Source organism: Rhea americana, unplaced genomic scaffold (genome assembly GCF_003343005.1).
Source record: "Rhea americana isolate MKP2758 unplaced genomic scaffold, rheAme1 scaffold_8, whole genome shotgun sequence".
NCBI lineage: Eukaryota > Metazoa > Chordata > Aves > Rheiformes > Rheidae > Rhea > Rhea americana.
Genome location: NW_028186978.1, coordinates 1,399,477 through 1,416,471, shown reverse-complemented (window position 1 = coordinate 1,416,471; position 16,995 = coordinate 1,399,477). Strand labels below are relative to the sequence as shown.

The 16,995-nt window shown below is 47.5% G+C and overlaps 1 long non-coding RNA gene across 1 annotated transcript; it reads right to left on the bottom strand.

Moving 5' to 3' along the window:
- Positions 1 to 1,831: 1,831 nt before the first annotated feature.
- On the bottom strand, positions 1,832 to 16,872 carry LOC146585474 (uncharacterized). The gene is made up of 3 exons (XR_014897988.1): positions 16,579 to 16,872; positions 3,529 to 6,241; positions 1,832 to 2,891 (listed from the first exon to the last, which is right to left on the bottom strand). It is a non-coding gene; the product is annotated as an uncharacterized LOC146585474 (long non-coding RNA).
- Between the last annotated feature and the right edge of the window lie 123 nt (positions 16,873 to 16,995).

The following is a 16,995-nucleotide window of genomic DNA, read 5'->3' as shown; positions in this document are numbered from 1 at the left end:
CTTTCTGATCTAGGTAAACGTACCCTTACCGTTTGTTTTAAGCTTCTAGTACTTTTCTCTTCAAAATTCATGATGGCACTTCCTATTAATTTACTCCTTATTTATTACCTATTCTAATTTATGATTCTCTTTTTTTTGTCATCCCCCAAACCTGATTTCCCTATTTTGAGTTTGTCTGAGAGTCTCTCAGCCCTTGCTGGGGGCAAATGATTGTCAGTGGTACTCTTATCTTCCGAGCATCTGCCGCTGTTACTTTCCAAAGAACTCCTTTATGCTAGATGTGCAAGAGCTAAAAATTTACTTGGTTCAAAGTTCAGCTGGACAAATTCATGGATAGAAAATCTATTGAGACCTAATAAATACAAAGAAACTACTTCTTGGCTCAGGGAGTCTCTGAGATGTGAGRTGTTGTAGTGTAGGTTGATACTCTAGGAAAGTATGATTACATGCTTGTCTCTGCTTATACGCTATCCACTACTGGCCATAATCAGGACAAGATGGACCTGTGGTCTGACTCAGTACAGCTGTTTGTCTATGCTTATCTTGGCCACAAGTCCCAGATTTTGCTTCTCCGGACTTTTTTATTTTATTTTTTTTTTTTATTTTTTTTTTATTTTAACATTTTGAGATGCTTTTGAGAAGTGTTTGACTGAAATCTCCCATTGCAAAATCTGGCATGTCTGTCCAGAGCACTTTCAGGTGCTGAACCCAGTGCCGCTGCATACTCTGAGCCTCTTAGCTCCTTGTGATTCAGTGGCAGCCACTCCTTGACAGCTCCTCTGCATTAGCTGACAGGAGGGCAAGAGCAGCTTCGCGTCTGGACTTAGTTCTGAGCTCTACGGATTCTCTTTGAGACCAAGGGCAACTTCTGGGGAGCCAGGGACAAGGGCTGGCTGGGACCATCCTAGAGCCAGTGCTTGGTCTGTCATATACATTTGACCAAAGATGCTGAGATAGGCTCTATGTATGTATGTATATGCGTGTGTGTGTGTGTGTGTGTAGGACATATGTGTGTGTGTCTGTACACAAAGCATCCATGATGGGAGAGCCCTGATCCTGACTGGTACTTACTGTAACAAAAAATAAATGTCAAAATATTAATAGGAAATAAGCAGTTGTTGGAAACAAATGAAAAGCCCCAATGTGAAGGGAAAATGTAGAGAAATTAAGAAAGTTGCAGGAAAAAGTATGTTTACATGTATATGTGCATGGAAAAGTATAATAATAAATTACATCTGCATGTAGCTTACTCATACAGTTCTCTGTATTGTTTCATTTTTCCATTCATTTATTCCAGGCAGTTGATCAAGCCACTTTTGACACTTCCTGGATTAGTTAAAGGAGGAAATAATGGATTACGATAATCTTTCTCTAGAAGAGGTGTCCTGTAAAGTTATCGACATTGCTCCAGAAACACTGTAATGCCCCTCTGTTCTGAAGAAAAAGATCTGTGCAAAGGGCTGAAAACCACAAGAKAAGCACTGCGCAACATTGCTAGTTTACGGGAATCTGTCAGCTCATTTTAATACAACAGCATTCTTGAAGTCAAATTTTAAGGTGACATTGCCAAATTTAAATGATACTTGTACCTGCAAAATATGTACTTACATTGGTTAGTAATACATAGTATACTAAATGAACTTAGCACATTTTTTTTTCTCTCCTGTGAGGGAGCTATTCACTTTCTTCCCTGCTAAAACAACCTTTATTAAAATAGAAAACTCAAAGATTAGGAAAACAAACTAGCAAAAACAAAGAATGTGACAAAATATTTTGAAGGGATTTAAAAAGAATGCTAGAGATAGCGTTTCAAAACTGTGCTATCAGGACTTGAATTTATTAAAGTTTTTCTCCAGTAGGAATCATAATCTGATAGCGGGTAAAGTTTGTAACAAAGCAAATTTAATACCATCATACAGCTATTTGATCTAGAGAACTGCACCCTTCAGAAAAATGTATGGCCTTTGAGCCTCAAAATCCTTCTGGTATGAATATAGGAAATGAAAAATCCTCTCTAAAGTGTTGTTTTCTTTTCAAAGCAGTTGTCAAATTAAATTAAAAATCAGCTTAAGTATCTTGTGTAGTCACATGCTTTTATCATAAATTTTTGTTATACGCATATTATCTGCTTTACTGAAAATACTGCACATCTCATTTTCTTAAGGCAGTCAATATATCACACACTACTCAATTTTTTTAATCAAATCATGATCTTTTTCAAATTCTCCTGCCTTTTGATGCATCTCAGGGATGCTTAGGGTTACCGTCACTTTGTCCTTCAAGCCCACATCCAGCCACAGGCTGCGCGTGCAGCTCTGACTAAATGATCCCGAGGGCAGCAGGCAGAAGGAGCTGAAAAGGAGCTGCTTGCATTTCTTCTGTCCTGTCACTGCATTTCACTGCTCTCCGTYCTCAAAATTGGTTAGTGAAGTCTTGAAACCGTTTATTGACCAGACCTGACTGGAGAACGTCAAAGCCTCTATATCCCCGCCTGAGACAGCGTCGAGCATCCGCCCGCCCGTGCTGTCGGGGCCGGTCGCAGGCCTTTAGCACCCACCCTGGCTGCTGCTTTTGCCGCAGAGAGGCAGAGGAGCTCATGTCACATTGTCTGATTTTGACCCAATTTCTCTCTCCGTTAAATATTAACGCGCTTTCGTATGCAGTAAGAAAGATGGAAGAAGAGTCTCAGGGATGTGGCTGTTGCAACAGCTTGAAAGCAAGCCAGCATGACCGTTATCGTCRCACGGAGTAGTAAACAAGCACAACRGGAGTATGAAGTTGAGATAACACTGGCATCCAGTGTCGGCCTTCTGACTGGGGAGAGACATCACCCGGAGGGGATTTGGTCATTCTTTCCTCTCTCATTCTTTCTTTTATTATATATATARAATCTGAGAAGGAAAGGAAAAAAAGGTAAATTGATTAAAAAAATGAGGAGGAAGAAAACATAATTTTTWAAAAATTTGATTTTTCCATTTTAGAATATAGGTCTTTGTATTTTTGTCAAAAAAAGAAGTTTCTTGGGGAAAATTTAAAAAATCCCACAATGTAGAAAGAGAATGTCTGACATGAGTTATGCATATATATAAATAGTATGTCAAAGTTTTCTAATAATTTTACAGTAAGTTTGGGGAACACAACTGTCTACCTAGGCCCCAGGTAGTAAGGCTAAGCAGAAAGCCTTTTCTATGCTATATACATATGTATGGGTTTTGAACAAACACTTCTGGAGTCCCTGATTAATTCTTATGCAGTTAGGACCAGGGTAATTTTTATTTTTTTTTTAAGTCTTGGAAAGAAGAGTGCTTGCCAAAAAAAAAAAAAAAATCTAGTGTGCCTGATTGGTTGTTTTTCAAGGTGAAAACCTGCTACACTATATACTAGCTCTGAGTAATATCATCATTTGGTCACTTCTTAAATCCCTCAGCAACTTTACAAAATATTTACTGTGTCACAACTTTTTTTGTGANTTTTTTTTTTTTTTTTTTTTTTGGTATCTTACACCAGTGTAAACCAGGAGAAACCTACCAACATCAGGGTACTTGACTCTGTGCAAGCAGAGTTGCTCCGCTTTTTTTCTGCATTTCCACCTCATTTCTGTGATTCTGCAGTTCAACTGCCAGCAGCATTTGGTGACAGGAGGGAGAAGCAGGCAAAGTAGGAGCTTATCAGCATAYGAAAGATATAGGGATCCAAGGAAAATTAAGATTTTTATTCACCTAATTGCCCCCAGGATCGGGGCCTCTGCATTTTAATAACTGTCTGGTGATTGTGCAACTCTCTTCATCCTTGTTCTTCATGCGAGCACAGTAAATCCAGTGTCTCCACCAGATGCAATATATAACTTTTTTGTAAGAATGGTCTTGGAAGAGCTTCAGATGTTGCTAGCATGACATGTTCCACACTCATAGCATATTAGAGCAGTTTTCGAGAGCTACAGATGGGCTAGACAGCAGTCCAGCAGTTCAGAAGGCAGGGCTGAGGGCCAGCAGCAGGAAATCTAAGGACGGGCCCTCTTGTAGAATGACATGCTCTGTGGTCAGGGCATGGGACAGGGGAGCTTGGTTATGATGACCGCCCTAATGACAGGGCTAACCCATATACTTGGGACATCTCTGCGGACCGTGGGACTGTTGAGCCGTGCATCTCTTCATATTAGCTCCTTTACCTTACTCCTAGGTCTAATGAAGCATATTAGGATGATGTGCTGGGAGACAGCCCTGCCTACTGCTTCTCTCAGGGTTTTGAGGAAGAGAAAAACCTCCAAGGAAGCTCATGCGAATGTTGCCTGCTTAGTGTGTATTGCAGAACAGAAGCACTTTTCTTTTTTGGTCTTCTGCTAAGCCTGTTGCTCTGTTTCTTACTTCAATCCATCCAATGTCTATTCCTATTCCCATAGGCGCCCTGGAAGTAGTATAACGGAAGATACCGTGCAGAGGAATGAAAGCAGCCTTGCAGGGCCGTGGAAGGATTTTATGAAGCTCTGAATCTACTTTATGAAACGTACTTCCCTGTAGGGTTGTGAGCTGGCACGTTAGCAGGGATTCAAATAGCAAAGGATCTCCTGGCCCCATCATCCTGCACATCGCCGTGGAGGGGGTCTCCATGGAGCCCGTGTGTCCTACCAACTCTGTGCGCAGTGGAATCCCATTGTTTTTCTTCCAGAGGCGCCTCTAAATCCCCAGGGGCAGGAGCCTATTTTGGACGGTATGCGAGAGTGTTTGAAATGCTTTTTTAGAGCATGCTGCTCTGCTGTGAGAGGTTGAGGAATCTAAGCGAACGGTCAACTTTTTAAGATTTAGGAAACAGTCTGGTATTTAGGCTAGAGTAAAACCAAATGTTCCCTGGAATGGCAGATGAAGATGGTGTGTTTCACTTCCTGGAATTTAGGGTTGGCAAAGAAGTAGTCATTTTAATTCATATCATATCAAGGTCTTCTGCACATTCCTTCTGAACGGGAGATGCTGGAAGTGGAAAGTTGGCTCTGTTTTTTGTGTATTTCCAAAACAAAATCCTTTCAGTGGTATTCTTAACATAGCTTGAATGATTGAGACGAAAACACCAGAAACTTTTCTTAGAATCCCACCTTCTGGATACGGATTTTTCTCAGCAACATCTAACAGATCTTTGTAGATTCATTTTGTTATGTATAATGTTGTCCTTATGGATATTCTGTTTTACCATTTCAGTTCTCCAAATGTGAATTGCATTATGGGTGATCACTGTAATCTGAAAAACGATAGGCTAACACAGTGGGGCAACTTTGTGAATTTAAACTGCATTATTCCTCCTTTACACCGTTGCATTTGAGAAGTCACTGGTCTTTTTTTCCTATGCAGCTAGCAACAAACATTAGTTGATCCATCTCATCTAGTCAGTTAGACTCCATCTCATCTAGTCAGTCAGACTCAATCTCCTGGACTGTAATTCTCAGACAGCTGTATCATATATGATATACATAGGCCTAAAGATTTCTACCCTAATGTGATCAGAAATGATAGGTTGTCTAACCTCGCAACTTTGTGGATGTGCAGTTGCTTTAATTAATTACCAAATGAATAACTAGCTTAAATTCTAGCAAGAGAACATAAGCTTCTGCCTATTCTTCCTCCACAGGCTTACCTGTTTTTTCTTACCCTGAATTTTCTCTTCACCAGACTCATGCTCCTAATGTAGAGCTAACTGCTACACCTAACTGAATTGTCAGAAAAATATCCCCTGTCCATTTGAAGAATTGAAGGGCTGACATTAATTTATTTCAATAGGTGACTGTTACAGTGCGATTCTGGGATGTGTCGCAACCACTTTAAGGACTAGTAGAGTGCAAACTCTTTCTGTATTCACAAGAAGCATTATTTCTTTTACTGTGATCATATTCAGGTTCCAGAGTTTCTGCATAATTCATGGATTCCTGAGACCATGGGCTATGCCAAGGTCTTCCCTGATAGAAATAGCCTTTGGAGATATCTGTCAGGCCACAGCGCACCTTTGGTGCATACCCCACCAGGTGCTGGGGGGTGGGCAAAGCGTTAGATATCAATGACCTCTGTAATGAGGGTGGATTTTTGTCATTTCATCATCAGTGCACCCATTTCCCTTAACACTGCAAAGGATATTCGATCCTTCTCCCAGCAAAAGATGTAGAACAGTGGCATTGCAACCTGTTGTGCAGAGATTATCAACATGTGTGTGCAACACAGCCCAGACTTGCTCTTGCCTCAGCTCTGCCTCTATTATTAACCTAAGGAACAAAACAAAGCATAAATGTCAAACTTCTTGACTGTTTTAGAGCTTCYGTACAATCCCTCCTTGTTTCTCCCTTCTTCCTCTGGTCCTCAGAGWGACAGCTAAACCCTACTGATGCTCCAGACGAGGAGTACCAGGRGTGTCCCTTTCCAGGCTCCTAAGCTACATGCTTACTCCGCAAGGTAGGAGTGGCCTCAAGAGCAGCACAAGCACTGCGTGCTTGACGTCTTCACATTCTCTATCCACGTTTTGCCTCCAGGAGAGCCAGGGAACTGCCAGGGCATGCTGTCAAGCGTGCCCTTGAGCATATTGCTGTGCGCTCCCTGTGGTCACTTCTGCAGGCTCACTGTATGGTGGGGCTGGGCCTCCTCAGCAGATGATAGAGGCTTCTGCCCCATTCAAATAAGTTAGTTATTACATTGCCATATCCAAGCACCAAATTCAAGCTATGATGTCAGGGTGACATCAGATCTCACTTAGTGCTGATTCCTTACCAAAGAAAGCCAGTGTTGGAATATTTTCAGATTTGCCAGCTGCTCTTAAAATCAAAACAGGGTCGCTCTCAGTAGATTTTAACCTCTGTAGAGATTTGAAAGCTTTTCTCCCTGAAGGATGCCTCTCCRTAGTGTACTTTGGATTTGAATATCATGATATCTCCTTTCTGCTGCTGATCTTGGAGATGCCACAGAGGTTCTAGGGCAGGCGAAGCCAAGTGCTACTGGCCCCGCGGAGCTGGTTGAGGGAGCCCATGGTGTCTGTGCTCACAGCCTCTGCCAATTTTRTTTTTGCTTCTGGGTGGGAATCCAGCAGTTGGTTTTAATCTCAATTTAGAACACATCCTTTTCAGAGTCTGGCTCTTTGCTTTTGTAACATTGCAATGCTGAGATATTCTGGGCACTTTTACTAACCATTGCAGATATGCATTCTTGGAGACTGGAGTGAGGGTGTTTTTCTGTGTCGGGCCACATGTTTTAGTGATTCCAGCTGGGAAACCCACTCTCTCTGGTGGTCTGATGGAGCCCAAGTTTATTGACCTTCATAAAACTGTGCCACCCACCACAGTAAGATCCCGCCCCCCCCAATGCCACACACATCTTACTTCTCACTGGTCATCCCAGTAACCTGGGACTTTACTTCTGCTACCTCTTGATTTTGGCCAGGCAAGACAGTTCAGCAGCTAGGATGGCACACAAGGAGAAAAGACARAAAGAGGCTACTGTGAATGACAGCCTTCATTCAGGCACCAGTGGACTCTAAGGGATCCAGCATGTTTGTGAAAGCAAATTGTTACATTCTTAATTCCCAGTAATCTCTGCTGCTGGAATGGGACACAAACATTCTCCACTGKGATCCTGCTCCTCTCCTACTTTTCTAAATAATGAGGAGTGATATTTATAAAAGGTAACTGCCTCTCCTAGTTTCTCTTGTGACCTTTATCTCTATTCAGACGCTAATGATAGTTTAAGCCAATGTTTGTGATTCAAGGGCCTAAAGCAAAGCTAGGCAGAAGGTCTGTTAGACCGTAAAGGAGCTAGCTATTTTTAACTCTCCTTCTTTCCTAAGTCAATATTGGGATAGGCAGCAATGAAGAAAACCAACATACGGCAAAGGAATTTGAAGGAGGGAGAGTTATAGAAGCAGGCAGAACAAGCAGCCCCACTGGGCAAAGGGCAGCAGAGGGGCACTGGCAGGTGCTAAGTGGGCTGTGGGACCATTTGTCTCCCAGAAAAAAGGCACTCAGCTCCTCAGATATTTACAATGGCTTCTGTCTGCTTAAACTGTGTGACTACCTATACATTTTAACCTCCTGTAACCAGAACTGCTCACTTCTCACATCCCTGTTAATGACAGAGTCTATGGTTGTGCTTCTGAGAATTGGTTTGAWCGGCTCCCAGCTGTACAGCTGCTGATGTCTCTGGAGTAAAGCGTTTCCTCAAACCCTTCATCTTGTCAAGTTGACTAAATCCTACTATGTTTTGGAAAAGGACAATTATAACAGGCGCCATACATTCATTCAGATGACCACAGTCTGTGCCTGCAGTTTTCTTAATGAAAAGTTCCCAACAARGTTTCACAGAGGTAAGGATTTATACATCTTTTTCTTATAGCAGGGTAAGGCACATTGGGAGAAAAATAAGTAACTAAGAAGAGAAAATAAGTTATCTGATGGATAGAAATTSCAAGAATTTATTTGGATTTACTTTGGCTCTACAAATGTGTTCTTCCCTTGCAAAAAGAGAGGGAAAGTAAATTCTGAGTTCTCATGACAATGAGAAGAGCGTGTTTCTATTCCCTTTGATTACGAAGACAGAAAATAGGGATAGAGCCCATCCCTGCCATCTTCCTTCCTTCCAGTGATCCGCACTTGTGGACAAAAAAAGCATTGAGTACTACTCGCTCAGCAGCTCACCTGTCAGCTCTGGGCAGAGGAGGCAAAGCATGGATGGGAATGGGAGCCAGAGAGGTGAGGTGTTAGAGCCCACTATTCATCTTTTCTAAAAGAAATCTCAAATTGATAAAATTGGAATGGGCCCCATTTTCCAGGTTCTTGAAGGGCAGGTCTACTCAGAGATGCGTTCTGGGCTTTCTTACATTTGTTTTTTATCTCTCTGCCCCTCTCCGAAGCACCCACGCAGGACAGGAGAAGGACRGTGGATAAGCTCATTGCAGCACAGAGTGCATCCCATACGCACTCTGTGGAGTACACTGCCTTCATTTTTTTGGTTGTGACTTGTCAGTCTCAGGAGGAAAGCTGAAACATGACCTTTGTGATTGTGCTTTAAATCTGAAAGCTGGGTTTCCTCTACCCCAGTTTTTCCWGACAGTGAGTTGGGGTAAGGGCTTTTGCTATCAGAAGCAAGAACAGTATGAATCTGCAACAACTGGTACTGTTGTACCAGTGTAATGAAGAAGACAATTGGATCTGGAAATTCTGTTTATTTTTTATCATGTTCTGATGTTCAATAAACARGTTAAAAGATTGCTTAGTGAAAGAGTCAGCTTTATCACAGACATTTTTGTTCATGGATTCAGTAGGGAATACTCCAGCCAAAACAAGGCTGACAAGACTCAATAGTCTTGTACCTCTGAAATAGCAAGAAGGATTTAATTCCTCCTACTTCTCAAYCTTACTTTAAAAGAGCAAAACACATTTTTCAAGTCCAAGTCAAGTACCACAAGGAATCAAAGACAGGCACAGCTGAATCTTATTTTCCTCTTTTCCTACACACCCTTAAGAAAGATCTGATTAACCTGTGGTGAAAATCTGGGACCACTAAAGAGAATGACAAACCTTTTGGTCATTTCTGGATGTCAGATGTGGAAAAATTGCTGGCTACATGGGAGCAAGCACCAGTGCCTTCTCACCATTTACAATCAAATTATGGTGAAATAGTTTCTATTAGAGATGTAAGCCTAACAAATGAAGTGATATTGGACCAAGTAATTTTTAAATGACATCTTGTCATCTGATTTTTAGCTCATGGGAGCTAAAAAAAAAATGTAGTAATTTATAGGTCTTCAGTTTTCCAGCTTTCCTTTACAGACTCCATGCAGAAGTTTGCTTCCCAAAGAAAGTAAACAATTACATTTGGAAAATTGCTTCTTCTTAGTGTGCAGAGCTTACCAGTCAGACAACAAAGCCTTCACCAGGTGAGGTACAAACTTCACTGCAATTCCCTGCAGTRCCTCTGTGCCTTTGGCTAGAAGAGCAAAATGCATGGCTCCACCAGCAAGTTTGCTGCTGCTAAAATTACAATTATATGATTTTAATGGATCACATATTTTTTTCTTGATAATTTGGTGAATCTCCTGAAAAGTGATAAGTTTATGTATATATCATCTATATYAAACACCCTTGGTTATCAAGGGTTAACTTCGTTAGTAGAACCAAAGTGAAAGTTTTGAAACACTGCTGCCATGGAGAACAAATGCCTTCAAAGTGCCTATAGCATATGTTATTTAAAAGAGCCCTGAAACRATATTCTGGTTTGAATTATTTTTCTTCACAGTACTTCTCTAACTTTATTGCCAAAGAAAAGACTTCCAGAGCCAATTTTTAATCTTAATTATTTCAAATTGAAACTGGACTATTTCCCTTGAAGTTAGAGTTACACCAGATATATACAATGAAGAATCTGGCCCTCTTTCCGCACTTTTTCAAAAGATAATTGAGGTTAAAAAGTGGGGTATCTGACCAACACAGCCAGCAGTCAAAGGCCAGCAGATCAAAACCTACCTAGATGCTCCCATATCTCCTATCCTTGAGTCCCACCAAAGTTTTCCTGTTTGAGCTAAGCCCAGAGCTGTAGCTTCACATCCACGGCTGTAGGGAACTGTCCTATGCCTATGTTTTACCTCTCATCTCACTTTTCCATTTYTCCCACTGTAACTAGCTCACTCAACTGAAGGGCAAATAGCTGAATTCTCTAAAGGACTGCCAATAATGAACAGGCAAATAAACATGTAACTGAAGCAGGAAGTATTTCCTATTGAATTTGATGAGGTATACACTAAAAACTGGTAACCTCAGACAAAAAGTAAAGCTCTGTTAGTCTCAGAGGTCCCTTTTATAGAAGTGGCAGAAAAGAGAGGAATGATTTCCCCTGACTTTTCAGTGTCAGTCCCACCTATCTCCAGCTGAAGAAAACAACTGATCATGAGAGCTTTAGTCACTGGTACCTCTCAGTATGACCCTAGATACWACTGTGTGCCTTTTTGATTTCTTCCATCCCAGATCAGGATCATTTGAATAACCTCAGGCTTGTGTTTGCGTGCAGGAAAAACACATAGCACCGCATGAAGAAAGACGAGGACCTTCATCCTTCCTGCCCAAACACCTTGGCACAACCTTGACAGTGCACAGAGGAATGGTCACATTAATTTCCACGCCTGGAGCTTTTTGCTGACTGTGCCAGCAAGGATGCTGATTCTTCCAATTCTTAACATTGGTTTTGGGCCAGACTGGTTTTGGAAACTATTGGGTGAAACTCACAGCCTCCACCGTGTCCAGAGAAACCCCAATTCTGCAAGCTCTTAGGAGGCACTAATGGCATTCTCTCTTCTTCATCCTTGGGACAGCTGACACCCATGTCCAGAATCTCTCCATGCCAGAGATGGAATGTTTTGCTTGTCTTGATATTTTGGAGCATGCAACACCTGGGGCAGAGGAGGGAGCCATTTTTAAAGCCAATTACAGTTCAGAAACCTTAGCCACAGCTCCAGTTATTCTACAGTGGATTATCCCAAAGGAATGTAATGTTAATCCCTAGGCACCAGAGGAAAACTTGCTATCAGATGAGGCAGAAAAATGATATCCCACATGTGGAGCATAGGCAATTCAGGATAGTCAGTGAGCATAGGTGGTGGGTCACTCCTGAGTTTGGCACTTCATAATGCTCAGCCTACCTTGGCTCTTCTGCTCCCGCAGGAGGGACACGTGGTGGRCACAGCCAGCCCAGGCTAGCACTGGGGCTTCCACCGAAGCAAGGTGAGGCTGGCTGTGTCCATCGCATCAAGGGTGAGGGTGGCTGCCACACGGAGGGTGGCCTCTGCACCAGCCAGCTCCACCCTGCAGGTCTCAGGGCTGGGTTTCCTGGCAAGGCAGCCCGAGGGGAGAAAGCAAGCAGGAGTAGTCAATAGACACAGAAACAAAGCAGCCTGGTTTGACTGCGTCTGTGAGCTGCCTAATCCATTAATTGCTGCAGCCTGGCAGAACAAAGGCAAAGATAATGGCCGCGGCGGTCAAGGACCGAAATCAAACCTGGGCTGGACCAGCAGAGGCGGTCCTTTGATTTCGGAGGGAAGGCTTCTCACCTGCGCCACGGGAGCAATTGCCCTCACAGCTTTACTTGCTGCTTGCCACATCGCCTCAGACTGTGGCCTGGGGCAGGGCAGCCGGGACTGTGCGACCCCGCGCAGATGCTAAGATGGTCCCGCTTCCAGGTCCTCTCTGAAACCAGTTGATGCCTAATTAATAACAGCAAAACCAAATGCTTGCGGGGTGCATCGTGGCCCACTGAACTTCGTCCCGGGCACGATGACTGCTTGCAGGCTATATTTGGGAGCGAAAATAATCGCCCCCAGCTGCAAGCCGCAAACGCGCATCCGAGYGCGCTCCACTCCGCAGCCGCGCAGCTGCCCCGCGGCCTAACTGAGCGGGCCAGCATCCTCGGGGGAAATCTGCGTAAGGGGAAAACTAGCCGTGCGCGAGAGGAGCGCGGCCGGGGCCGGGGCCGGGCCGGGTCCGCTGGCTCCTGCCGCGGGCTCCGCTGCCCTCTAGTGTCCCGGGCCGCGGCGAGGCGGCGGCGGCGGCAGCGCTGCCCCTGCCCCGGGCTCGCCGGCGGCCCCCGCCCCGCACCGCGACGGGGGAGGATGGAGCCGGAGCCGGCTGCGGGGAGAACCGGCTCTCCCTTGCCTCTCGGGCTGTATTGCCTCACCCCTAGGCCGGGTTAGGGCTGCTTCTGGACCGGARCAGCCTGTTTATTCTGCCCCAGTCAAAAACTCAGGGCGGGAGTAGAAAGAAAACAAAGCCTGTCTGCAGAGAATAAGGTTTCCACGGCTGCTTTGGCATCTTCTAATGTCAAAAGCCAAATGCAGCAATGAAAGCAAAACAGCTCGAGGTTGCGGGAGCAGCGGCCTTAGTGGGAATACGGCGGGCACAAGGAGCTACCTTAAACAACCATGTGGTGAATCAAAATAAAGGTAGGGGAGGGGAGGCTGGGGAACGGGGGATGAGCCTTAATTTCTTTTGTCTGGCTCACTTCTCCCCTGATGACACGGCATCTCTGCTATTCAGAGCCAAATTATGTTGAGCAAACAGAACGAGYGGAGCTGGTGCTGTGGAAAGGGAGCGAGAAAAACCCTGGCGAGCCTGTAAATGTTTGCATGGCTGCGGGGTGCGGGGCCCTGGGCTGGCCCGGCTGCCGCCTCCGCGGGGCAACCCGGCGGTGCCCAGACCTGTGCCCCTTCTGCCACGGGAAACCCTCGCTGCCGTATCCACCTCGCTCGCCAAGAGCTGTGTGTGCAGATTTATGGTGACAAGYGAGAAGAGGCCGCACAGCTTTCTCCCTCTCTCGGGGTTTGATGGGTTTCTGCTCCAGACTGGAGCCACACTTTTAAATGCAGGGGCTGCTGGTTTGCATTTGGGTTTGCACTCGGGGAAGAGGTGGGCTGCTGGGGGGGGACCAAAGCACTAGCGTCCCGGAGCCCCTCGTTCCCTGGTGGCTGCAGGGATCTGCAGGCACGAGAGTCTTTGCTCTCTGCTAAAGAAGAAAACACCACTGACCTCCCTTTTCTTTCTTTCTTTCTTTCTTTCTTTCTTTTTTTTTATTTTATTTTATTTTTTTTTTTTGGACCTTAAAAAAGAAAAAAGAGTGAGCTACCCGTGGATGACCCATGCAAATACAGCCTAGCCGGTATAGAGCTGTCCTCTATATCCATAGGGGAAGCTCAGCGTTTTACAGGTCCAGATAAGCACCCTGCGTTTATGGGCCTTCGGGAGGCCGGGTGGGAAGAACCAAGCTGAGCGGGCCGCGGCCCGGCCCGGAGCAAGGCGGGCGCCCGGGACTGCGAGGCGGTTTCAGGCGAGCTCAGCCGGCGCCGTGTATCAAAGCAAAGGCTGCGAAGTTCCCTGCGAAGGGGGRAACAGTAATCAAAACCAGAGCTCCATTGCCACCGCCGCAAAGGCTCCGTCCCCTCGACGGGGCTTTTCGGCGGGGCCTCGGCCGGGCGGGCGGCGCTGCGCGCTGCCGAAGGAGGTAGCCGCGGCTGCTTGGARTCCAAATTAACCACCTATTAGCCTGCCTAATAGCCTTCAGCTAGTTAAACTCAACCCAGCTCACCCTTGGGGAGAGCGCTGCAGGAAAGGGCTCATTATTCACAGCAAATTGGGACTCCTCCGGAGGGCCGAGCGAGGCCTCTCGCAGGCTCCCAGCCCCTCTGGAAACGTCTGAGACGGCAAAGAGCTGCCCTGGAAAAAAAGAGGGGAAAGCGCTGCTTTCCTCAGCGCGGCCTCTGCGGGCGCCGTGGGCTCGGGGGAAGGASCTGCCCCGGCGGCCCCCCACCCCGGAGGGCACGGCGGGAGAGCCAGCGGCGAGCGCGGCCCTAACGCGGACGCCAGCTTTGCTGGAGACGTGCAGCTTCCATCTGCTGCCACATAAACACACGCGAGCGGGATGCCTTATGCTCCAGCCCCCTATGGGGGGAGGGAGGGGGGTGGGAGGAGAGCAGGGAGACTTGGGGGCAGCAGTGGTGAAATTCCCCCCCACCCCCCGCCTGTCCTTTCGGTAACCCCGAGTCCCCCGCGCCTCCCTGGACGGGACCCCCCTGAGCCACACGGGGCGGGTGGGGAACCAGCTCCGGAGTCGTCCTGAAGAGTTTATTTTAAATATCACCTCCCCTGCTCGGGACCAATCCATAGGCACCGCCAGCGCTTCGGGGGCCGCAGGGGAGGGAATGGCCCAGCCGCTTGCAGGCCCTTGCAGGCGGCTCCGCGGCCCCTCGCCCGACGCMGCGGTCGGGGGCTGCCCGAGGGCTGCGGGCAAAGCCCGGCGCGGCTCCCAGGGAGGGCCCGGGGGTCCCTCCCGCTGCTCGCCACCCCGGCGAGATCCACCCCCCCAAAACCCCGCCTTGCCCAATCTCTCGCCCTGCCGCCCCCCGGCCCGCTCCCCTGCTGCTTGTGGGGGGCTCCTCTCCCCCGTCCCTCCCCGCGGGCGCCCCGGCCCTTGGGGAAGGGGAGTCACGTCGGGGAAATGCGAGCGCTGCCCCCGGAGCGGTCCCGCCGGCCCAGGAGGAGCTGGCGGCGGGGACCGCGCCCGCCCCGTCCGCTGCGCCGGCGGCTGCGCCGGGCTCCCCGCCCGCAGCGCCGGGCCGGCCTCGCAGGCGGCTTCGCCAGCGCCGACTTCGCAATTTTTATTTTTTGCTCGGCCTTGTGAGATCCCACATGGAAGCCGTTAACGAAAGCTCGATAATGATCATGACAAAGGCATTATTCAAATGAGGCAGGTAATTACAACCAGAAGGCGCGTTCTCCCCTTCCTTTTCCATCTTTCTCTTTGCAAGAGTAACTCTCCCATTACATCTGATCCTGACGGTACCTCGCCAAGAATCACCTTCATCGCTTTGCCCATTAAACCAGATACATTTACGCCGATAAATCAAAACCAAAACGAAGCACGACCGTGCAGAACTTCCTCAGAGCTCACAGGGAACTGCTGCAACCGATCTGAACTTTTAAATCTTCGTGGAGCTTAAATCTGCACGTACCCAGAGCTCTGATCAAATTAATGATAGGATTTTTCTCCTCAAGCCTCCACAAATTACGGGGGTCGAGGCTGCTCTGATTGCTTGCACCCCAAGGCAGATAATTCCAAGGTGCAGTCCCTTTTTGCCTCGCTTTCTGCTCGCTTGGAGCCTGTTGTTTGTTCACAAGCATTACGGTATCCTGTTAGCATTCTGAACAGGGGGCTGCTCACAGATCTGACTCCGATGATTTCCTGGAGGAACATGTGGAAGCAATAGCGGGGTTGTGCACTCACCCAGGCTGAGGATGCACTAGTGGAGAGCATGCAAAAGGCTGTGAGCACCACCGGGGACCMTGCAAACCCAGCCAGGGGGACCTCAGCTTGAGCATGCTTTTCACAGGAGTTGGTTCTCCCTTCTGCCCCCATTCCCTTCAGGGAATCCGCGCTTCAGAAGCTTAATTCTCCTTCTGTTAGGAAAGAGAAAAATCACTGGATCCCGTTGCTTGACTTCGAGAACAAACTTTTCTTTGGTGCAATACTAAACGGGGGTGGTGTGTGTGTGTGTGTTGGGGGGGATGCAGGCGCGTAGGGCGGAGGGAGAGCCTGGCGAAGCGAGGATGGGGGCAGCGGGCGGGAGCGCGGCGCGCTCCGTTCCTGGGGCTGCACTGCCCCCTCGCCCGCGGCCGCCGCATCGCCCGCCGCCGGCCGCGCCGCCTTTCGCACGGGCTCGCCAGAAAAGAAAAAAAAAGGAAAAAAGAAAAAAAGAAAAAAAAAGGCAAGAGCAGCTCCCTGTGAGCTCCCACGGCTACCTCTTATCGCCAGCAAATAGCAAAAGCCAACAAAGAAGAGATACCCGACTCTCCCCAGCGGGGATCAAAGCCCTGTCCAGAGCGTCTTCAAACAGGAGCAGCGCAGACGTGCGCAGCCCTCGCCTCCTCGGGCACCTCCAGCCCTCGGCAGTGCCCCGTGGCTTCGTTATTACTGGGTCTTGTTTGCGTTGAGCAAACCAAAGGAAGAGAGGAGTAGAAGAGCTTTCCCGATCCCGCCAGGGCGCCAGGCTTTGGCGTGGCTGGCTCCTTGTGAAGGTTACCTTTCGTTGTGTCTTTCATTCATAAATATTAGTGATTCGTCTGTCCCCCTCTCTCAGTGCCTCCTGCTTCTGGCTGGCACCCAGCCGTCCGTCCAGCTCTCTACATCAAGCCCAAGCTCAGTAGTGTACAAAGGACTTGAGGAAGCTGCAAATTCGTTTCCAGATCAAACTCCCCATCCATAAACTCACACCGTGACCGTGGACGCCGAGCCCGGCGCCTGTCCCACCTTCCTAGAGGGTCTGAGGAGGAAGGCTCATTCATGAAATTGGGAACACTCGGAGTTTTCATGAAAGTTTTTGTCGTCCCCCCCCCCCCCCCCCCCCATATGGCTAACCTCCCCCCTCCCCTGCAAGGCTGGTGAAATCTGGAGGCTGAGACTGGCCCCCCTGCCTGCGTAAGAGCCCGCCGCCGGCAGG